This window comes from Scleropages formosus, chromosome 17, assembly GCF_900964775.1.
Source record: "Scleropages formosus chromosome 17, fSclFor1.1, whole genome shotgun sequence".
Taxonomy (NCBI): domain Eukaryota; kingdom Metazoa; phylum Chordata; class Actinopteri; order Osteoglossiformes; family Osteoglossidae; genus Scleropages; species Scleropages formosus.
In genome coordinates, this window is record NC_041822.1 from 9,805,326 (window position 1) to 9,830,851 (window position 25,526).

Consider the following 25,526-nt stretch of genomic DNA (forward strand, 5'->3'; position numbering starts at 1 on the left):
ATGGTCTGAAAGAGTTTCTATTAGAAAATTATTTCAGACTTAACCACACAAGAATCAAAAAATCATTACTTTCTTTCATGTTGGTTTGTTGTGGTCAGTCATGAGGTGGAGATGGCTACAAGGCAGTTTTAAGGCACAGGAGAGTAGGGATGCACCATCATGACAAAGCTAGGGCAAAAGGGAACTCGAAACAGGTCTTGGGAGCAATGTCAAAGGACAAGTCAAACCCTCACCAAAAACACAGGTCTTCAGCCCAGCAGCCAGTCCAAACACTCATTTTCCAGGCAGTTTCAATCCAGTTGTCTTTATGGTCCTTCTGTTGAGGCCTTAGCTGCCTGCAGCTGGCCATCATTCCATTGTCCAATTATTCGATCAGGGTCAGAGAGGGACTTGAGAGCTGTCTATTGTATAGCTCTCCCCGCCCTGCCTATGGTTAGACTACTCTCTAGCTCACAGTGATAGTTATTAAATACTCCTTTAACTGACTGCAGTAAAAAAAAAAAAAAAAAAAAAATATATATATATATAGTGATGTTTGAAATATTTAATATATTTAATATCCATAGCTAACACTTTAGACATAGCCAGGAGTAAAACACAACAGGGAAAATTAAAAAAAAAAAAAAAAAGAAACACAAAAAACCTGCTTGTAAACGTCACACACTTACATTATTTATTTAGCAGACTCTTTTCTCCAAAGCGACATGCATCTCAGAGAACAATACAGAAAGAGCATTACACATTTATGTTTACATTTATTCATTTAGCAGATGCTTTTCTCCAAAACAATGTACATCTCAGAGAATAACAGAATGAGTGAATTACTTGGACAGAAGGAGAGATGTGGATGCAGACACATGATCCTAAAGTACAGTTAATTTGTAACATACCACCATTTGAACCGCTGTACATCACATAAGTAACTGCATAAAGTTTTACCCATTATTCACTGTCTGAACCACTTGTCCCATATGGGGTCGCAGGGAGCCAGAGCGTAACCTGGCAACAGAGGGGTTGGACCGGGTTCTGCTCTCCGGTGGGTCTGGGGTTCGAGTCCCGCTTGGGGTGCCTTGTTACGGACTGGCGTCCCATCCTGGGTGTGTCCCCTCCAGCCCTACGCCCTACCCATTATTCAACAATATCTAATCACAAAATTATTAAACAAAAGCCTTTACATGTTTATCGTGCATTTAAGAGATCAGGGGAGAAGTGAGTTCTGAGATCCTTTGTGAATACAGAGCAGTTCATTCCATCACATCAGAGCCGGATCCAAAAATCTTTTTGATTTTGGACCTTTAGTGTGTGGGACCACCAAGTAAGCAAAGATGGAGGACTGTGTCAACAGAAGGAGACATTTGGATGCAAACAGACACTTGGATCCCTTAGACTTTTTCTGCCCTGTAAACATCTTTTGGACTGGAAATAAAATGAGGCTAAATGGGCCAAATTATTAGCAGCAGGGTTGCATTTTAGAGCCATATTTGAAAATATATTTAAATAAACATTTTAGCGCAGACCTCAGACAGTTTTCAGTTTCTTGAAAGGAAAAAAATGATAGTGTGGATATGCCTAGAATGTATAAAATCATGGCCCATGATCATGTCAAGAAGGCATGGGCTTTTGTGATGAGGTAACGACACAGTTTGAATGTTTTACTCGTACGAATGTCTCTTGGTATGTTCGTATATGAACTTGTTTGAAATGTAGTGTGAGTCAGGAACTTATGAATAAATTTTTATTCCATGATATAGGTGCAGAGTAGTCATAGTCAAACAAATGATGTTGAGTACATATCATGCATGAGAAAAAACAGAAAAGTGGCAGTTTGATTGATACCGAAAAGCACAAATAGATATTACCCTATTACCAGGCACTTGTACCTCAGAAGGAACTACTAGTTTCAATTTACGGGCACTCCTATCCATCAGTATCAGCCAAGAATCTTCATCTTCAGAACCACTTGTCCCATACAGGGTCACAGGGAACCAGAGCCTACCCGGTAACACAGGGCGTAAGGGGAGGGGACACACCCAGGACAGGACGCCAGTCTGTCGCCAGGCACCCCAAGGGGGACTTGAACCCCAGACCCACCGGAGAACAGGACTGCGGTCCAACCCACTGCGCCACCGCACCCCTCAGCCAAGAATTCTGTCCTTATTTGTGATAGAAAATGTTGAAATCTTTGGAGGACAAACAGAAGCATATCATCAGAAAGTACAGCAGGGGGCAGTGTTGTTATACACTTTGAGTCCAACAGGCCAGTTGGCAAAATTATGAAGCAGTATGAAAACGTGCAGGACAAACAGCAGGAAATATCATAATACCATGTACCATATACATGACAGCCAACGCAGAAAAATAGTCAGCACTTATTTATGTCCATAATTAAACTTATAAATGTATATCTTTTTTTTTACATATATATGTGCAGCCTTTGAACTCAGTAATTTAATTAAAATTTAAGTTGAAAATGTTATTGTATATCCTTAAATGATTCATTACTATATCTATAGACAAGTAGTTTTAATATTATGGAAGTGACCCGACTAACATCTGTAATACTATGTCCCCATCAGGAAACACTTTGCCTTTATTTCTTCATAAAATGCAGAACACTCTAAAGAAAAGGCTTCTAGTTCTTCAGACATAAATGCATTATGGACCTTATAAAAAAACATCTGCTAACCATATGAATAAAGATTAGTATATACTGTAACTGCAAATGCTGTTTTATGCATCTACTCATGTGCATACATTACTATTCATTGTAATAATAATGGATAAATTAAATGCAGTAACAAGGCTATTTGGCTTATATTTCTTATTTAAAGGACTCCTGGTATGTCCTGACAGATAAAACCAATCACTGATTTCATGCAGCTTTCTTTTAAAACAGCTTGTATTACAAAAAAGAGTGATTTTCAAGCATTTTTACATCTGGAAATTAAATTTAAATTTTCACAAATTAAACATGCATAATTTCTCCTCTGTACTGCTTTAAGGGATGCAGGAGCATATGCCTCTCACTCACAGGTGTAAATCCTTTTTCATACAGTTTTCTGCCCATGGGAGTCTGCCTGCATGGCTTCTCATGGAGCACATTGTGGATTAGCCTTTGTCCCATGAGTCATGAGCTCCTCTGTGAGCCCTGCTCGTCTTAAGTGTTTTCACTTTTAAAGAATTTCTAACCCCTCATCCTGAAGCTTGCATGGATACACACTGAATATCTATACATGTAATACACACACACACACACATTTTCAGAACCGCTTGTCCCTCACGGGGTCACGGGGAACCGGAGCCAACCCGGCAACACAGGGCGTAAGGCCAGAGGGGGAAGGGGACACACCCAGGACGGGACGCCAGTCCATCGCAAGGCACCCCAAGCGGGACTCGAACCCCAGACCCACCGGAGAGCAGGACTGCGGTCCAACCCACTGCGCCACCGCACCCCCTATACATGTAATATTGTGGAAAAAACTGCAGCAAGATGAAAGCAGTTGTTTGTAACTTTATACATTTATAAAATGAATGAATGAACTACTCCTGTTGGTGGTTTTCGTGGACAGGATATCAAGTCTCAGCCGAGGTCAGGAGGGCATTCTGTGTAGGGGCTGGAAGGTGATGGCTCTGGTTTTTGTGTATGGTGTTGTCCTTTTGGCACCGTCACATGGATGCCTCCAGCTTGCATTGGAACAGTTCTATTTACCGGTCGATCTACGTCCCTGCCTTCACCTATGGTCATGAACTCTGGGTAATGACCGAAAGGATAAGACCGCGGATACAAGTGGCTGAGATGAGCTTTCTCCAGAGGATGGTGGGACTCACTCTCCGTGACAGTGTGAGGAGCTCTGACATCCGGGAGGAACTCAGAGTAGAGCCACTACTCCTCTGCATTAAAAGAGGCCAGTTGAGGTGGTTCGGGCATCTGGTAAGGATGCCCCCTGGGTGCCTCCCTTTGGGGGTATACCGGGCACAGCCAACTGGCACGAGACCGCGAGGTTGGCCCAGGACCCGATAGAGAGATTATATCTCCCAGTTGGGCTGGGAGCAACTGGGGATCCCCCATGTTGAGCTGGAGGAAGTTGCGGGGGGGACAGGGGCGTTTGGGATGCTCTGCTCTCCCTATTGCCACCGCAACCCTTGTAGGACAAGCGGGTAAGAAAATGGATGGATGGAACTAATATCTTTACAAGTTTTATGTAGCTACAGGGGGCATAGTGGTATGGCAGCATGGCAAGTTTTGTCAGTGCCCTCTGTATGGAGAATCTGGGGTTCGAGCCCTTCTTGGGGTGCCTTCCAACGGACCGACGTCCCATCCTGGGTGTGTCCCCTCCCCCTTCAGCCTTGCACCCTGTGTTGCCGGGCAAGGCTCTGACTCGCTGTGACCCCGCTTGGGACAAGCAGTTGTTGATGATGGATAGATATATAGCTACACAGAATGTATACTACTGTAGTATTTCCAGCTGGTGTAAGACAAATATTTCTCCATGTCAATAATTAAACCAACCGCTACCACCACATTTCTGACATTTCACACAATGCGAGTGACATCTTTTTCAAGATCAGAACTCGTCATGCTGAAATGTGGGTTTGATCATTTTCCGCAGGGTCATTTCTGTGGGAGCTCTGGAAGAGAGTGTGCCAGTGTTGAGCCATCTGCTTTGTTCCAGCAATTTAGTACGTGAGAGGAAATCAACCAGCTGTAACACAACAGCCTCCTGGAATGCCATAAACAAACAGCTGAAATAACGAGAGTGCAGGCCCATCTGCACTTCAAACTTTGGATATAGTTTCTGCTCTGCAAGGGAAAATAATGGCTAAAGAAAGGTACTTCAAATCTATAAGCTCTTATTAATAAAAATAATGATTTTCTGTTAGTTGGTAAGAAGTGCCATTCGATGGTTTAGAACCTACTAACCACGAAATATAAACACAAACTTTAATAAGACACATTTAAAAAATTATTTATTACTGCCATTTATTCATATGTTTCACATGTTTTTTTGTGTGGTTTCTGAGGCACCTTAAAAAGCACATGTATAGGATTTATAGCAACCGGTTATGGTAGGCAAAGATATAATTCGTGTTGTCATAAGTTTATCTTCCTTTTGGTTCGATAGGCAAACAGGTCTATAGATACTGATTTGCAGACCTTTTGCAATTTGTAGACAATTTTTTATGTCTATTCTAGATATAAAAAGTGGTTTGGGAAAATGACTGACTGTTACAGTAGATGATGACTTTCACTGGCGGTCACAATACTGTTATGTGTTTTGTAATAGTACTGAAACTAATACATACACACATATTGGCTGGGGTCACGGCGAGCCAGAGCCTAACCTGGCAACACAGGGCGTAGGGCTGGAGGGGCAGGGAACACACCCAGGATGGGACGCCAGTCCCTCACAAGGCACCCCAAGAGGGACTCCAACCTCAGACCTGCCAGAGAGCAGTACCCAGCCAAACCCGCTGCGCCACTGCACCATCATACCCCCCTCCATGAAACTAATATTAATACTTTATTTTTAGTATTAATGTGTTTTGTGTTAAACCAAAAAAAAAAAAAAAAAACTCACTCTCTCACTCACTATAATAAATTACTTGTTTAAGTAACAGGCAGGGCAGTGTGGAGATTATCCCAGAAGCACAGGCTGCAGATCAAGCAAGGTACACCCTGGATGGGACACTAGTCAATAACTGGGTCATTTTAAAAGAACAGAGGTATTAAATATCAAGAGTTATAGGAAGCCATAAATGGACATACTGTAGAATGGCACTCTAGATAGCCCTACATTGTCATGGCTGTACACATGGATGTCTATAATCCATAATATAGTTGTCTTCATCATTGTCGAAAGCCAGTGTATCTAACTCAGTTCCTGGCCAGGTTTTTCTTGCAGAACAAGTATGAGTCATTCCTGAAAATCTGATCATGAAACCTCTTGAATCGAGTTCTTCATTGCCATTAAGTGTGAAAACAGATTTGTCAGTCATTTTGTTTGGAACAGAACAATAAAGGTAAATAAAAAGTTTCTTTAATTGAAGCTGGCCCACTTTGAGGAGCCCTATCAATAACTCTGGTGAAAATTGCAGGTAGCACATTAACGTTACATTAATATATTTAGCTGACACTTTTCTCCAGAGTGACTCACATTGTCAAGGTACTTATAACTATTTACCTACTGCTGGGTAATCTTACTACGGTGATTTAGGGCAAGTGCCATACTGCAGCTAGGAGTGAGCCTCAAATCTGTTACCACTGGGTCCAAGGGCAGCTGCTACAACCAGTACACTACCAGCTTCCCTAAGATATTTAAAAAAATAAATAAAGAAATAAAATAAACACATTTAAAAGTAAAGTTTATAATATAATATATTATATATATGCATATATGTATGTGTATATATATGTATATAATATAATAAAACGTAACATGTGTTCCTCTTCCCGTCCTGGGTGTGTCCCCTCCCCCTCCAGCCTTACGCCCTGAGTTGCCGGGTTAGGCTCCGGTTCCCCGTGACCCCGTATGGGACAAGCGGTTCTGAAAATGTGTGTGTGTGTGTGTGTTCCTCTCTGGAAAAGACAAAGTATATTTATATTACACTTTTTTAAACTCTTGCTTTATAATTACATAATAAGTAATCAGTTCAAATCAGTTCAGTTTAAAACTGCTATAATAATCAGTTGTAATTTGCAATATGTCAATTATTTAGATGCTAGTTTTAACGGCATTATTAATTTCTGTAACAAAAATAGAAACAATTGTACCATACGTTTATGAAATATATCTGTTAAATCCAGTGAATAAAAGAAATATGCAAGTATAACGCAATCTCTTTTCTTCCACACAATGGTATGCTATATATTAATGTCCACATCTGAAAACATATTTCCATATCAATACCCAGCTGAAGAAAAGAATCTTTCTCCTTTTTTTCCTATTTCCATTTTTACATCACCTTTCACTCTGTTAAGTTTTTCAATAGGTTGTGGGAAAACATACCATTTCCTGACAAAAGCATTATAAAGTGACAAAGTGCTTTCTAGGAACCCTTGAAATGTTATATCAGCTTCATGTTCAATGGACCAACTGCTGATGCTGAGCAGGAAAAAGTGCAGACAAGATTGTATTTTAAACATTCTGTCATGCAAATGGATGCTATCACAACAGCAGGGATATAAAGAGTAGCTGGAATTTGCTGATACAGCCGATACAAGTCATTTTGTTGAGGTATTGTTTGCTTTCCGAGGGTGAAAAGTCCCCGGAGTGCACTGAAATCTTAAAAAAAAAATTACAAGGCTTGGTGGTCCTTATGAATGAAAACAATCGGCAGATGCTAATAGGGAACAGGATCTCAGAGTGAAAAGTTGCAAGGTCTGCGGCTAGTGTTGATCAAAGAATTTTATGTATGTTACCGTTTCTTCTCTGTTCAGGATTTAGCAATAATTAATGAGTAAAAATATAAAACTGTGAGCTACGAAGGCTTCAGTGATGACAGCAGTGACAAATCAATGTCGGCTGTTCGGCTTGCGGGCTGGAATCCAGCTCAGCTCGGCTCAGAGTTTGCATGTTCTCTCTATGTCTGCATGAGTTTCCTCCAGGTCCTCACACAGTCCGAAGACATGTGCTTCAGGTTGCTTGGTAACTCTAAATTGTAATTTTAACAATATTATTTAAAATTTTATTTATATATGTTAAAATTTCTAGTATATATGCAGTTTAGCCCATAATGAAAACATTATGATAAGAAATACAAAATCTCTTTAAATGACAGATTGCAACACGATTTGACACATTACCTTATGATCGTTTTTCTTGACACTCATTTCATACTTGGGTGCCTTCAATAAACAAAAGTCTGAATAACATCAGTCAGGGATGCTTGAGATTCCAGGTCAAGGGTAAACAATCACCTTCACCAAAACTGCAATGACTGCAACATTCTGTTATAGATCATAGAAGTGATTCAGTACCATCTTGTTCATCCATGGATTTTAACCACTGCAAGTCAGAATTACCAAAAAAGTAAGAAAAATATCAGTCCCAGGACCAGTTTTTTTTTTGCCTTGAATTGCATCTGTCTCATCAACAGGTAGTGATACTGCTTAGCGCATATTATTGCACGGCAAGATAATCTGTAAAACTTTTGCAGGTGTAGTTCTTATACTGCTGATCTTTGATGTTACATAAAATCAACAGAATGTCCTAATGAAGGGGGTGCGGTGGCGCAGTGGGTTGGACCACGGTCCTGCTGTCCAGTGGGTCTGGGGTTCGAGTCCCGCTTGGAGTGCCTTGCGACGGACTGGCGTCCCGTCCTGGGTGTGTCCCCTCCCCCTCCGGCCTCACGCCCTGTGTTACCGGGTAGGCTCCGGTTCCCCGTGACCCTGTATGGGACAAGCGGTTCTGAAAATGTGTGTGTGTGTGTGTGTGTGTGTGTGTGTGTGTGTGTGTGTGTGTGTCCTAGTGAAACCATGAACATAAAAAGTTTTGATCCATTTGTTTCCTATTTGCAGGAGAGTGTAATGAGCACTGCTAATCAGCGCGGACAATTCCTGTACAGGTAGTCCCCGGGTTACGGACGTCCAACTTACGTACAACCCGTACTTACGAACCAAACCCTCCCACTATACTAAAAATTATATTAAAAATTTGAGTTACATACTAAAGTATGTGGCACCAAAGTGTAAATATGATGCAAGTTATGGTGATGCATCAAAGAAAATGAAAATGATCACGACTGAAACTAAACTAAAGGTGAAACGCCAATGAACACTGGAAAAGCAAACATTAAAATTTCTTTAACATTTTTTATACCCTCACACACACACACACACACATTCTTTCTTTTTCCTCTTCCTGTCTCTCTCTATTATAAATACTATAATGACACGAATGAGTACAGAACCGCACCATGTATGATTCCCAAGGGTCTGGGGTTTATTAAGGCGCAAATCAATAAGACGCGTTGCTGTCTCGTCCACAACCAGTGACACGAACACTTTTAAGAACTAACAGACTCTAACAGATATCAAAGCATACTACCAACTTCCGCACAGCTCCTCTCTCCAAACTGTCACTCTCTCCCACGCATGCGCACTCCCGCACCTCTTACGTCACAGGCATTATCTCAGCCGCACCCTGAGATAAAGAACAGAATAAAACACAAAAGTGACAACTTATTTACAATTAAATAAATAATTCTGCAAGGTATTACAATACTGTAGTAACATTTATTATTATCGCTCTCTATTCTAAATACTGTAATTACATTTATTATTATTATTATTATTATTATTAGTAGCAGTAGAAAATTAAGATCTTTAGTGTATCTGGAACTGTTTATTTAGTGTTTTTTATGCATAGAAAAGTACACGATATACTGTATACTAAGACAAACATTTGACTAACTGAGGTTAGGCAAGAACCGTACCTAACTGTTCCGACTTATGTACAAATCCGACTTAAACACAAATTTAGGAACGGAACTCGCTCGTAATTCAGGGACTGCTTGTATCAAGAAACACACATGGTTCTAGACGTCTCCTCTGTTTTGCAGTGAATCAAAAAGCCCACACAGTAGCGTTCTTGGGTATTCCCCAGCCAGCAAAAGCCTTCACGGCCTCTTTAATTTAAGCCTTTGCTCTTGTGGTCTGAAGACCCCACGATCCAAGGTCCCCTACCTGTTTCATGATTGAGTTCTTAGTTCTGGAGTTCTTAGCTCCCATTCCGTCTCAGAGGCTTACCGGGAGTTTGATGTGCTTTTTTGTCCTTGGTTACTGTCTCTTTGTCTAACGTCTTGGTTTCTGATTGCCATCTCCTGCCCTGATCTTTCCCAAGATGCATCAGCTCTGCACAATTTTTTTTTTTCCACTACCAAAGGCATAGTTCCTACTCATAACCAGTTCCCTGGAGGCTCAAATCAAGGAAAACTGTTACTACTTTAGTCAAAAGACAGGGGTGTACTGGACTTCAGCAGATTGAGTCCTACAAACCTTGTTATTTGCACTGTCCCATCTTATGAAGATACTTGCAGATGGACATGAAGGATGAACAGAATGTTAAAACTCATAACTAAAGCACTTCCAGTCACAATCCAATGAATATCAATTGCTACGGATGACCAACACTAGGTACATTTTAATGACCTCAAGAGATAAACGGCAACTGATTCAGAGAGTTAAAGAAAAAATGTTGTGGATTTTTGTTATACTGGATGGTGTGTAAATAGTCTGGAATTGTACTATGCATTAAATTATTATTATTATTATTTTTTGTTTATTTTTTAAATGTGAGTACTTCTCAGGGTGGCGGGGTGGGTTTGGCCAGGTCCTGCTCTCTGGTGGGTCTGGGGTTCGAGTCCTGCTTGGGGTGCCCTGTGACGGACTGGCGTCCCGTCCTGGATGTGTCCCCTTCCCCTCAGCCTTGCGCCCCAAGTTGCCAGGTTAGGCTTCGGTTCGCCGCGACCCCGCTCGGGACAAGCAGTTTCAGTCAATGCGTGTGTGTGTGAGTACTTCTCAGGAATTTGATATCGCTTTAACAATAATAAAGTATTTTTAAATTATATTCTTAATGTTGAACCAGCTATTAAGTGCCCCTTCCTGTTGGCAATGACTCATTGCTCACATATGCTTAACTGCCACACCAAATTGTTTCCAAGCTTCATAATGATGGGCTTTGAGAGAGTGCAAACCAAGGACCTGAGTATAAATAACTCATTAATTTCAGGATGGAATGGTGAAACAGCAGATAGCAGTGACCCATCTCACCTTCTGGGCTGTGGGTTTGGGTTTAAATCAGCTCATGGCTTAGTCCCTATGGAGTCAACATGATCTCCCCATGTTCATGTGGGTTTCCTTAAATGTGCTGGTTCCTCCAATTGTCCAAAGACGTGCATTTCAGCGGAATCAGTGACTAAATTGCCCATGGTGTGTGAATATAAGAGTGAAAGGGTAGGTGTGCATTTGCCCTGGGGCCCTGTCTGGGATGTATCCTCCTCATGCATTATGCTTCCGGGATAAGCGCTGAGCTACTGTGACCCTGCATTGGACAAGTGATCATTAATAATAGAAGGATGAATAGATGTATGGATTGCATTAATTTTTCTGCTTGTAACCACTCTAACCACCATGCCACGAACTGCCCCATCGAATTATAAATATTTCAATCATTTTATATTTTGAGGCCATTCCTAACGCTTAACTCCATAATACCACAATCTGGATGAAAAGTATACTTTTTATAAAATATCTCCTTTCATTTGCAATTGGAAAAACCATCTATAACTGAACACAGAATGGCATCCAGATTATAAATTTGTTCAATGTAAAGCTTTGCAACAGTCTGATTTTCTTGAACTTGAAAAATCAACTCTAATTCAAGTTTTTGAACTTGAATTACATTTGCGACAATATTTATCTGTAGTCAACCTCTGTACCTCAGCTCTTGACAAACTACACCCATGGTGTGTTCCATAGCATTTCCATTTTAACAACTTTGGTAGTGTATCTGAATTATGTTCATAATGTACGTCCACAATTTTTGCCATTATTTATGTGGCCAAAAAATCCCTCCCATCAAGAGCAGTTTTCCGTGGGCTTTATGAGACCCTTCCATGTAAAACCAGCAGAACATCCATATCAACCCATTTCAGACACACCATGTCACAAGGCACTTCTGCAGGCAATTCTTTGCACAGAAAATAAAACGTTTCTCAAACACTCTGCACCAGATAACGACAAATAATGGAAATAATCAGTCACAGAAACTAGGAATTTGGTTGTCACAATGCTAGCCACAATTTTAATGACTTTTTTCCATTTCCAGAAACCTGTGATGCATACAAGACCAACACCATAGCCTCCCAAAAACATACTTGGTACTTCCAGGAAATTAGACACATTTAATGATGCAGATTGATCGCTTTACACTTTTAAGACATGCTCACCCCTGTGGTGAAATATGACACAAAGATAATACCAGCAATAATCAAGTGTCTGTATGCCATTAACGATAGAGTGTTCTGTTTCTTACACTTATCAGGACATATACATACCACATTAGCTCTTATAGTCTGTGCCACTGTGATCTGTAACAAGTATTTAGTGCCGCTAGTGTAATAGTGCAATTTGATATTAGTGCTACACTTGTGATATCCTGCATACATTCCTAATTCAAGTCATCTGTGTGTAGCATTAATAAATCAGAAGGTTTGTCACTTCCCTGAATGAAGTCAGAAACTAAATGCATTTAAATTTTCATACATGGGGAAAACTATTTGTCTGTCAGCTATATTAGATTTATTCATTTAGCAGACACTTTTCTCCAAAGCAACATACATCTCATAGAAAATACATTGTGTGCATTACCTTAGGAGAAAGAGAGACTTAGATGCAGACACGTGACTCTAAAGCCCAGTTAATTTGCGTCTTTCCACCATATGAATCAATGCACATCACATAACTACATGAAGCATCATATGAAATAAATACAGCTTTGCATGCTTTGAGTGTAAGCTAGTATGTGTAAAAATGAATGAATAAATGAATGAATGAATGAATGAGTGAATGAATGAATATTTTATTTCAGTTCTCCGCATAAAGCCTTGTTATCCTTACTTTTACGGCCGTTCACCTCAGCCCTCAGCCTCTCCTGTGGATATAGCCAGCCTAGTGGGAAGAGATTAACTGCACCTCTGCACAGATTTACAAAGTCCAGGGTCAATGTAACTTGGGGAAAGGTAATTGTTTCAGTGGCTGCCAATGCCCCTTCCCTTGTGTTTTAAGCGCAATTTCCATTGCCTGGCTGCCTCTGCTCTGATCTTTTGCTTTATTTTCCATCATGCAGAGATTATGTGAAATTTAAACCACTACTGTCTGTTTATTAGAGGGTCTCTGTCTACTTGTTCATGCACATACGCTTTCCCTAGAAGTCACTTGAGCAGAGCAGAGAAAGGTTCTGAGATATTGCAACCTAACCTGCATGTTATTGTACATAGCTGGCTGACTGCTAGAAAATGATCAAAATGGAAGAAATTCATTGTTTGAAGAGGTGATATTTTAGAGTGCACTTTCAGTCACGCTTTTTACTAAAACTTTCAACAAATTATGTCAAACAACATTTTAATAACATTCTTCATAAATTCTAGTCCCTTCCCACAGTACAAAATCATGTTTCCAGTGGATTTTTGATTCCCGTTTAGGGTTGCTCTCTGCCCCTAGGTCAGGCCTCAGATGACTGTGGCCCTGAATTGGAGAACCAATTATGGGATGGAAGGTTGGATGGATGGATGGATGGATGGATTTCTTGAGGTTTTCTTAAAAGCGGATTTCTGTAAAATTGTGTGAGACATAAAATTCATTGACAGAGTGACTGTATTAAAATGCTTTATCAGGCTTTATTATGTCAACTGCTATTTCTCAGTTTCAATCAATATTGTAATAAAATTGTTCTTTCTTGAATTACAGCTCCCTGTTTTTAGGAACCAATGTCTACATCCGCTTGTTGCGGCGAACCGGAGGCTAACCCAGCAACACAGGGCGCAAGGCTGAAGGGAGAAGAGTCACACTCAGGACGGGATGCCAGTCCATTGCAGGGCACCCCAGGCAGGGCTCAAACTCCCAGACCCACCACACAGCAGACACTGGCCAAACCTGCCATGCTCCTGCACCCTCTCTTTAGGAAGCATTCTTATAAAATTGCTGTGTACATCTCAGAAAACAAAAGTGCATTACACAAGCAGAGGGAGAGACCTAGATGCAGATGTGTGATTCTTGAGTACAGTCAATTTGTCTCATACCATCATGTAAACCAGTATATATTACACAAGTAGCTGCATAGTTTAAAAAAAAAAAGGAGGCAAAATGGTACATTCGTCATGACATATACAACTTACAACCAGCTAGACTTATGACAAGTATCCCATTAAACTTTTATTATTTTTGTGTCCCAATGTTTGGTTGTAATGTTTAACAATGACCACTCCATTTGCTGAATGATAGCACTGTTTGGCTACACTGCCACATGGTACTGTACTTCTTATTGTTTGGGTCTCAGCCAGGGATGAGTGTCTTGAAGAAATTTTTGTTTTATTTACAGAACTTTTAATTTGTGATTCCCTTGAAATAGCTTCATTAAAAATGCCTTCAAAGTGAATAAGTTAATGCTCTGGTTGTGTTGAAAAAAGAAAAAAAAAAAAAGAAGTCAGTACATTTAGAAATGAAAGTGAAAATAACAGTGTGGCAAATACATTTATTATACTGCACTGTATTTGAACTGTAATTTTTCTGTATTAGTATTATTTTAGCAAGAATAATATGTTACATTAGTGAAACAGTACAACAAAGCCCATTATATATATAGCATTCATGCATGTTAATTATTTTTTTATTATTTTTGATCATATAATACAACTGTTACGACCACACCCGCACCTCAACCAGCAGCACCTGGCTGTAATTAGAGCAACCAGGTATAAAGAGCGCCACTTTCTGTCCCTCAGTGCTCTCCAGTTTGGTTTTGTGCTCCTGCTCCATGGCACCCTTTGACCATGACTTTGGATTCTCGTCTTGACGACGTTCACCCATTGACCAAGCATTGCCTGTCCCCAACTATGAACCCTGCTTAGCCCTCTAGTACCTCAGTCAAGATCCTGCACTTGGGTAGATTGTCCTGTTTGCCATCTCTTTGTGCTGACAACAAGCGGGCTTTCCAAACTATGATGTTGTCTTACAATGGGGTTGTTAGAAGGGAAATCCAACACAAATTGAGGACCAGCTGTGTTAAGTTTTAAGGAGATGGTGGATTGATGGGAATTTAATTATTGCTACATATTTTTTAGATCAGATTTAGTAGCTGACTGGCCTGCTCAAGGACATGTAATTTTTAGATTTCAAGCCACTCTAGTGTAACTTTGGCCTTATGTTCTCAGGCACTCTCCTGCTGGGAAGTGAACTTTTGTCCCAGTTTAGACCTAAAGCAGGCGTTCCTGTCAGTTCAATGTCTGTGAACTTTTCTGCATGTGTGTCACTCGTTCTGGCACGCCTAAAAGATTTCCACCTCACCCAGCTTTTCAGCTGTATCCTGAGCCAAGAAGTATTTTTTCATTCCTTCATGCTGATTTCTCAGCTTTATATATTTGTTCTATGTTGTATTAACAACTTATTGGCCTTCATGGTTTAATATTCATACACAAACTGACACAAAATTCAGGTTTCTTTCAAATGGAAAATTTCTAAACCTCATGTACTTCACTCAGTAATGCATTTTGTAATTTCACAGTTATTTAGTCAATTTGAACTAATTTAGATCCACAGAGCTAAGAAATGCATTCTTTGTTTTTATTTTTTCTATTATTTTACTATTCTCTGCATACATGCGCTCTGAAAGGACACAGAATGAATTATACTACTAACAGGTATTCTCTGCTGATTTGTTTTTTCTTTTTAAATAAAGGATTGTGTTTGAGTCTATATTCAAACTTTCCTGTAAAAATGTGTAATTTGGCATTTAGATTGATTCAGTAATTGTATTAAACATTCATTCTAATTTATTTAGAAAAATACATTTCATCTTCTTCAATATGTTGCATAATATTTTAAAGAAGATTAACCCTGTTGACAAATATTTCATAGTAATTATTACTAAGGTATTGGGAATATGTATCTGTTGAAACTCTGCATTCATTCATCCATCCATCCATTCATCCATTCATAGCATTGGTTGCAGTCTCTCTTCTTTCCAGTGGCAGTTTGACTAGCTTTTGAAATAGTATTAGAATTGCAGTTTAACAATGTAATCTTATGTTATGAACTGTTTTAAGTCAAACTGATTGTGCTGTACATTTGTCCAATGTACTATAATGTTGTAAGCTACAAGGAGCCTGTATCACTTTTGAATTTTGAAGAAGGGCATAAATCGATACGTGAACACCTGAGTTACGAATGCCAGTCCCTGCTCCTCATGCTGACATCTACAGCTTTAGGCAATCCTATTACCAAAATACCTTTTCCCTGACTTCAGAAGTTTTATCTTCTCTTGCAGCTGCTCTGGAAGCTGTTAAACAGCGTTTGATTGTATAGCCGCAACCAGCCTCTGAGTCAGCTGATAAAACTTCTCAAAGTGTATAGACCTATTGGCTAGATGGTTCTAGGGAGGAAACAAATCTGTTTTCCTGACATTATTTGTCGACAAAGCAGGAACATATTAAAATTTGACGATTAGCCAGCAGTTAAAGCTGACATTTTGATTTGAAGAACTCAGGTACAATTTTAGTTTGCCTTCCTTTCTCTTCCCCCCCCCCTCACTTTCTTAAAATAAGCAAGTGCGGGCAAGCAACATTAACTTGTACTGACCATTTAAAATTTATATTTAATGTCTCATGCTAATACTTTCCAATGTGTTATCTAATTATTTCCTGTAATCTGGGAGACAATACATCAGGTAATATTTCTTTTCGAGAAGTAGAATATTTCCTCATGCAGTACAATGCATAGCAAGTAATTTAGGTACCTCAAATTGCCTGGACTGGATGGTTGAGTTTAAGTTTAATGATCAGTATGTGCGGAGTTTCCATGTTCTCCAGATGTTCATGTGTGTTTCCTCCTACAGTCGAAAGACCTGCATTTCACATGTTGGTGACTGTGAATTGCCCTTAGTGTGTGAGTGACCATGTATTTTGTTACGCTATGATGAACTGGAATCCCATATGGGGCATACCTTGCTTAGCCTAGGGTCTTATGTTTCCAGGATACACTCCCACTTACTCATGGCAGAACTTGATGATAACTAGGGATAATATTTCCCTCACTTTTCACACCCCTGACTTTTGTGAACCGCTTCTGCACTTCTTTGTGTTTTTAAGGTTATTTGTTATAACAATTGTTATAACAATTATGTATGTTCGATGTTTTCAGTAGCTGAAAGCAAATAACTTGCTTTTACTTTACAGTGCCAGGCTGCCGCTGACTGTTGTGGCTGACCTGAAGAGGGAAGCAGAGTCCCATGCCGGCAATGTCGGTCCAGGCCGTGTGGTAACAGTGCACAGCCAGGGTGAAGCAAGGTTTCAGTGTGTCCACAACAATGATGATTTGTCTCAGATGCTACGTTGTTCATATCTCATGATCTTTTAAAAAAACTATAGATATATAGGCAAGAAGTATTGACAAGTATTGATACATAAAAATCACAAATAAAAAGCTACAGATGTGTTCAGACAGTCTAGATCCAATTATTTTATTAATGAGCAGAAATTCCCACTGGGATTGCTAATGCCTAAAAGCTTAATGAGTTGACTGGATGGCCTGCTGCACAGTGTGCTGTAATTTCTATTCTTTTCAGTATAATGCCTTCTCAGTATGATTTATAATTTGATACAATTTGCATAATTGTGTAATTTATAACAAAAGAATATGCATTTCACAGATCTTAAATCATTAAAAATTTATAAGATAATATCAGTTTAAGAAGCATACAGGACCTACATTAAACTATGTTAATAATCAGGTATAAATTCATTAATATCAAGAAGCTTTGTAATGTAATGATGACACTTTCTTCTGGAGCAACTCACAATGTTAAAATCCTTACAATTATGTACCAACTGCTGAAGCTGGGTAATTCTACTGGAGCTATTTTAGAGTAAGTACCTTTCTCAAGGGCAACTGCAGCTGGGACTTGAAGCTGCAATCTTTGCATTCTAAGACAGCAGCTCTAACCACTACACTACCAGTTGTCCCTGAAGCTTAATGTAAAAGTTATGTACAGTATCCAAACCCCCACATTTCTCCATGGTATTCATGGTCAAGCGGGGAAAGTATGACAAAAACAAATAATTTGGACCTCAAGCGAACACACCACCTTTCTTTTGTATACACTATAGTGGGTTCAAAAGTTTGGAAACACTTAAATTATGGTTTTGAAAGAACTGATCAAGTTACCGTTAAATAGATTTTAAAAATATAGCCAAGACATCAGTTCATTATTACATTATGAAAATTTCTGGGTGATTCCAAACTTTTGAAACCTAGTGCATAGAACTCTAAATCTTATCAGTTCTAGGTATGTACTGGGCTGTATGGTTTTCTAGGGAGGTAAATATATCATGTTGCCAATGATGGAGCAGGTCACTAAGCATACATAATGGACACATACAGTATCTCTCTCTGATCTAAATACCAGTTGTAATTATAATTGTTCCACATGAGAGTATTACAATTGATCCGCGGAAAACATTCAGGATCAAAATTATCATTAGCATGGCTGTTCATTATATAATGAGCAAATGCATGCAAATACATGTAAAATTGCGACTTTTTGCCACTGCATTTGAAATAAAAGTCTCATTCCTTCAGTTTTTTTCCAGTTTCTCTCAATAAGCTGAGACTTGTGGGAGAATGCATGAGTACAGCATGGAATCAATTACCAGTAGTGTGAAAGACATCAAAAGGGGAATCCTTCATGAAAGGCAGCTGAGATAGTAACATTAAATCTCAGAACGGCAGGTTCACCCCAGCCCAGCCCACCATCTTGGAAAAATTGCATAAAAGGAATACATTTTAACTGCTTTTCTCCATGAATTTGAAGTTAGTGGGGGTAGATGTTGGTCATGTGATAGTGTGAAACCAATATATGTTAGTGAGATGATGTTACAGGCTGCAGTTCATCATGTTTTTATATGTATTAAAAAGCAAGATATTCTGCGGTGGGTGGGGATGGGGGTTAACCACGATACCACAAATTATTTCCCCACAATAGAGAGAGTGAAATAGCTGAAGCGTACAAGTAAATGATCCACAAGAAGCCATATTTGGGATTTAGGAATGGCGGCCTTGTCAGCTATATCTTTAGTTGTATTTACATTTATTGACATTTACCCTCAAGATATGCTTGGCTCTTTTTTGATTTAAAAAAAAAAAAAAAAAGCCTTAACTGTGCTGCAAAAAATCAAACTGTGAACTAGTCTGAAAAAGGACAGTTTGCTCCAATACCCATTACTGAGAACTTTTAACTTTTATGATGTCACATCAGTGACTGAACTGACTTTTCTTCAACTCAAATTATATTTTTAAGAATATTTGTAGTGACTGCCATTTTTAACATTGCAAGACTTCTAAGTTCTCATTAGACAACATGAATCACATTTAGAGAAGTTCATGATCTTAGTTATAACGCTTTAACAGACTCAGAATCAGCAGGAGCTCTGAGCAGGGGACCAGTAGCTCAGTATGAATTTAATGACATGCAGTAAGAACGATCATTTTCACTGAAACACCAAAGGGAAACTGAAATCACATAAAAGATATTTATCCTGAATTTGTACTGAAAAAGTTTATGCACAGCATAGGTTACACTAGCCAGCTTATATTGAAATATTACTGCATTTTGGTTCTACAGAAAGCTGACAGCTACGTATATAAAATGAGCAAACATACTGGTTTTCTGTGTTGTTCTTCAGCAGAAGTTCCAGAGCTATCCAGGATGCTAGCTATGTGATTATTTTTTAAATCATGGCAGGTAATTGTTCAGTTGGCAACGATAGACTGACAGTACTTAGTACACACCAGGGTTTATCGTGTCTTCAAAGAAGCAAATTGCTTTTGAATCTAGAAGCATTAGAAGTAAAATGCAGACATTCAGTTGATTTAAACAAAATGAATTGTATTTGTTAACACAGATTCCTGAGTATTCTTATTTATGCATCAGTGTTCCTTCTATGTACAAATGGTTATGCTCAACACACATTTTTAATGAAAACAATGTGTGCTCTCTCTGTGATGAAGCAGATACTCTTAATAGTTGCTCCTTATTTTCACTTCTGCTTAGTGTTAGGTGGTATTCATATGTCCACAACCATTTATTCACTTTCCAATTCAAAATACATTTAATGTCTTGGCTTATATGTATTTCCAAAAAAAAAAAAAAAAAACTACTAAGAAGGTGATTTGGAATCCACGATATTCTGGTAAAGTTATATGCAGTTACTTGTGTGATAAAAACCGGTGCATATGGTGAAGTAAACTAACTGTACTTAAGAATCACACACCTGCAGCTATGTCTCTTTCTTCTAACGTAATGCACAAATTGTATTTTCTATGAGATGTACATCGCATTGGAAAAAAAGCATCTGCTGAATGAATAAATGTAAATGTAAATGTCTTAGTCATCATTACTGTTACAAATAGTAATGGAGTCCAAGAGGCTGGGCAATATTTAAATCTGACAAACCTGAGATATCAACGAAAAAGTTAATTTATAGAACTTTGAACATTTTATATTCAGTTCAATTAATTTATTATTATAGAGGGCTCTTGTCACACAGTGACACAGACCACTAAACAGATGCATAAGACACATAGAATAATAGTTGGCTATATATGAAAGGATTACAGTATCCATGCAGTTATTAAAGCTGTAAGTATGCCTACTGGCCATGGAGGAAAGGAACAAAAAAAACTCGTAACTAAAAGTCAAGGGAGAAAGAACCTCTGGGCGTCCAAGTGCCAGTAGCTGCTCACCCCTCCTAGGCATTCTAGATTAAAAAAGACTTCAGACAATTTACAACTAATAACAGCATTGTAGCAGAGTGTTAACTTGATGTTTCAGTATATGCAGCATATAATTGCTTGTTTCACTGTGATCATATAATGCAATAAATTCACTCCGCTGAGTACTCCAGGATAAAAACTTTAGCCAAATAAGTATCCATTGGACAAATATTACAGGGTCTATGCATCTTTATTTACATTTATTCATTTAGCTGACGCTTTCCTCCAAAGCAACTTACAATGTTAAGGTTACAATTATTTACCCATTTGTACAGCTGGGTAATTTTACTGGAGCAATTCAGGGTAAGTACCTTGCTCAAGGGTACTACAGCCGGAGGTGAGGCTCAAACCTGCGACCTTTGAGTTCAAAAGTAGTCGCTCTAACTACTACGCTACCAGCTGCCCCCCCTTTTTAATGGAGTAATTATGTTAATTACCTTGCCTAGAGGTATTACTACTGGGTATGTAGAAGACACAACATAGTGACGTTCAGGTTTCAAACCATTGTCTTCAACCAATCTCTATCACACTGCAGAGTTGATATAACATGGCTCAATATAACACAATTGTTTATAATATAGTCAAAGGCTGGACCCAATTCCTCCCCATCTCCTTTTGATATGCTTCAGATTTAATCAATCTGCGATTTGATACAGTGGATTTACTGGTTCAGTAAAGGTTTAAAGTTAGTGATTTTTTTGCACAATTCATAATTTATATTTACATTGTATAATTTAGTAGACACTTTTCTCCAAAGCGAAAAACATCTGAGAGAACAATACAAAACTGCATTATAACAATAGATTCACTTGATTCTTAAGCACAGTCAATTTGGCCCATACTGCCATATAAACCGGTTTTCATTACCCAAGTTGCTATGAATAGATTTTTTTCAGTTATTAAACAGGAAATCGGGGGAGAAGTCAGTTTTAAAGAGATATATTTGAGGCCCTTCTCGAACGGTGAGAGAACTGTTGAAAGCAGTTTTGAGTGAGAAAGGGAGTTCATTCCACCACACTGGAGTCTGAACTGAAATCTTTGTGCTTTTGATTTTGGATTTCTTGTACATGGGAATACCCAGTTTTCAGAGGTGGAGCAGTATAGTCTTGTTATTGCAGCGATCAGGTCTTGTAGATGTGGGTTTATGGCTTTGTAGGTTGTAAATCAGAATCTTGGTTTGATTGCAGCCTTTTGCCATTGAAGGACTTGTACTGTGAACATTTCAAATCATAAGGAATGTTCAAAAAGATTTAATTTTTACATACTCTATAATGGGGGCTGCGGTGGTGCAGTGTGTTTGGCCGGGAGTTCGAGTCATGCTTAGGGTGCCTTGCGACGGACTGGCGTTCCGTCCTGGATGTGTTCCTCCACCTCCAGCCTTACGCCCTGTGTTGCCAGGTTATGCTCTGGGTTGTTGCGACCCTTCTTGGGACCAGTGGTTTCAGACAGTTCAGACTCAGTATATAACACTTTCAAAATTTTACCACATTTTGTCTCATTTAAAATATAATGTGTTACTCTCTTTAGTAATTATAGTGACTTGTCCAGTATAGGGTTGTGGTGGTCTGAGAAGCACGAGGGAGGTAGCACCTTGGATCGGTCGCCGCTATATTACAAGTCACTTTCTCATGTGTACTCCTTCACTCACATTCTATACACAATATAGTCACCAATTCCATTAAAATATAAGTCTTTTGATTGTATGATGATGCTGGGGCACCCAGAAGAAATATGCATGAACACAAGGAGAATACTGCTGGGGCAATAAGAAGCTATTGCCTTCCCATAATGCATTGTGACTCATGTATTCTTGTAATGTTTTGTGGCATTAGTTGATGTTATTTAACGATGATGAGTAGCCTGCTTGTTTCTTATGCGTTGTATTTTATTGTTAATCTCTTTGCCTATGTCACATTTCACAGTAACAGATTAACAGTATGTATCATCATTGTCAGGGGACGGTGTTGTTGTTACTGAGATCTATACTATACTTTTTCCGACAAAGAACATTTAATGTTGGGTCTTTTTTTAATCATTAACTGAATGAAAAATACAGCCTTTTGTGTGTTATTTGCTTAATTGGGATCTTTGTATCTGTGTTAATGACTGTGTTTAAACATTTTTTTTTTTTTTTTAATTACAATATATAATTCCTAGTTTAAATCAAAATCTGATCACACTTTTGGACAAATTTTGCAGAAATTGATCAAATTCTAAAGGGTTCACAAACTTTTTTGCACCACTGCATTCTATACGTTAAAGTGCTTTGGTTCGCATGTTTGTGGCTGAGATATTTTCTATGGTAAAAACACATTGTGTTCCCACAGAACACAAACCATTATTTATATATTATACATATATATATGTATTTTTAAATGTACATGTATTTAGTTTAAATTAAGAATGTATTTATTACAATTTTAATTTGCATAATTTTTAATCTTACAAATTGGTAAAATAAGCCCATCCTCATCCTTAACATTATCTTGTGAAAATAATTTATTTAAAGCTGAAGTTGACTAAATGATAGTGAGCATATAACAATATTATTGACGGTTTTGATGTTTAATGTGTCACATACATACCTCATGTTAAATTGCATTCGACAGATGAAGCCTTCAAAGCACATTGAAAAAGAAAACGTTTAAATTTTTACAAAAAATGCTTCTGATTACCTATAACTTGATGGCATTGCTTATTTTTTATGTTCTGTTTATATGTATGTTATGTTTTGATAATTTTGTGCTCATAAAGATGTTGCCAGCCACTAAGATGGTGTAGAACCCAAACTATTAAAAAAAATCAACTCATACCTGCTATTGTCCTGCCAGTTTCTCAAAAAGAAATCAGTTTTTTTTTTTTTTTTTTTTTTTAAATGTAAACATGAGGAGGCCCTAGAGTTATGTGTTATCTATTAGCGACTAATAATTCACACCGAGAGCAGCAAAGGAAAGCCAGCTGTTTCATCCGAGGCTGCAACATGGCCAACTTGTCAAACCCCTCAGTACTTCCGTGAAACAAACAGAATTAGGGCTCTCAACATCTGCTTGTGTGTCATTTTACTCATATGGTTGATATCGTACTGGACATTCTAAGGTTAGGGCACAATACATAAATGCCTTTTAATGTAACGCCTAAATTCATATTTCTGGAAGTGAGATTGCAACCCAGAAAAAAGACAAATTAATTTAATTACAATTTTTTATTATTAGGAACGCCTCAAAATTTACCCAAATGAGACTGAGGTGTTCTTATGAATATATAGCCTGGAGTTTGTTTCAAAGGCCTTTAGATGTTGTAACCTTACTTCACAAATTAGTTTTGGGGCAAAGTTAGAATATTTTTTCTGAAATTAGTATATTACTAATAATATTATTAACCACGGGGGGGGTGCGGTGGCGCAGTGGGTTGGACCACAGTCCTGCTGTCCGGTGGGTCTGGGGTTCGAGTCCCGCTTGGGGTACCTTGCGACGGACTGGCGTCCCGTCCTGGGTGTGTCCCCTTCCCCCTCTGGCCTTACGCCCTGTGTTACCGGGTAGGCTCCGGTTCCCCGTGACCCTATATGGGACAAGCGGCTCTGAAGATGTGTGTGTGTGTGTGTATTATTAACCATTCCAAGTTTTCATAGCAACTTGCAATTTTAGGTTTGTAAAGTAAGTTACTTTGAATTATTTTACCCCTTTATACATCTACATTATTTTTACAAGAACAGGTCAGGGTAAATATCTTGCACAGGGATAGGAGGTGCAGTGGCAGTAAGATAGTAATATAGTGATAGTAAGTGATAGTAAGATGTTCATGTTGTATTGATATTTGATTCTGTCTGAAAAGGCCTTTTCAAAAATTGTGTGAGAGCAGTCGACAGCTACCCTCCCAAAGACATATTTCTCAAAAAGTCTCCTCAAACTGTACACCATTGAAGATATCAGTTTCTAAAATGTGAGAATTTATTTAAACTACTCACTTTTCTGTTCAAACTGGTGCTATTATTTTATTCCTCCTCTTAATGACTGCTACAATGATCTAGAACAACAGAAAATATTAGTCAAAGAAGAGATCTTCTCGCTTCTTAATGAAAACATTTAATGAAAATTTTCACTATGCTTTTAAGTTATGCTTGACGAGAAATGTGTTTATATAAATTTTTAAATTATTCACATAATTAATTAAGCCAGGTGATTAGATGTAAAATATATTATACATAGAAAATAGTAATGGCTCCTACACTGCAACAGTGATTACAATTTCTTTTTCATTTTTAAAAAATACAATATATTAAATGACACGCAACATATGGTGTTCCATATTTTGATGGTGGTTTATGTCCGTTGGGACTTGGGATCACAATATGCTAAGCAAAAAAAAAGTGAAAAACAAAAGCAGATGTTTTTTTTTTTTTCTCTCATGTTGCCTTGTGTTGGTCAAATGAACAAAGATGGCTGTATGATTTATTAATGCTCTTTTTAATAAATTCATTAATTTGAGTTGGGATGTTTTTAATAATGTTCAAAAAAGAGACTTTAATTACTATAAAATCTGTGTGACAATAAGCAACTTTAATCCATGAAAAATGCTAACTTTATAATGTAATATATCAATATAATAAATTTTTTCATAAATTTAAATGGCCAGAAATGTACAGTCAGTGGTACGAATAAGTTTCCTTAAAAACTTTCCCAATATGGACCAAGTGAAATACAGCTTCATTTTTCTTCTATGAAGTGTTCAGGGTAAAGTAGAACCTGTACAGATTGGGAGTTCTGACAATACCTCGTACAGTATGAGTTATTAAGATGTCTTGCTGCTTCTTGATTGTTTTGTTATACCTTCAGTATTCCCTTTTGAGCCTTCATTTTTTTTCTCTGCAAACAACATTATTAATAAAGAATCCATTTCATCACGTAGTCATGAAGCAGATGGTGAGCATATTAGTTTCAGTCATTTGCCTCTCACCCCCTGAGAAAAGACTGAAATTAGTCCA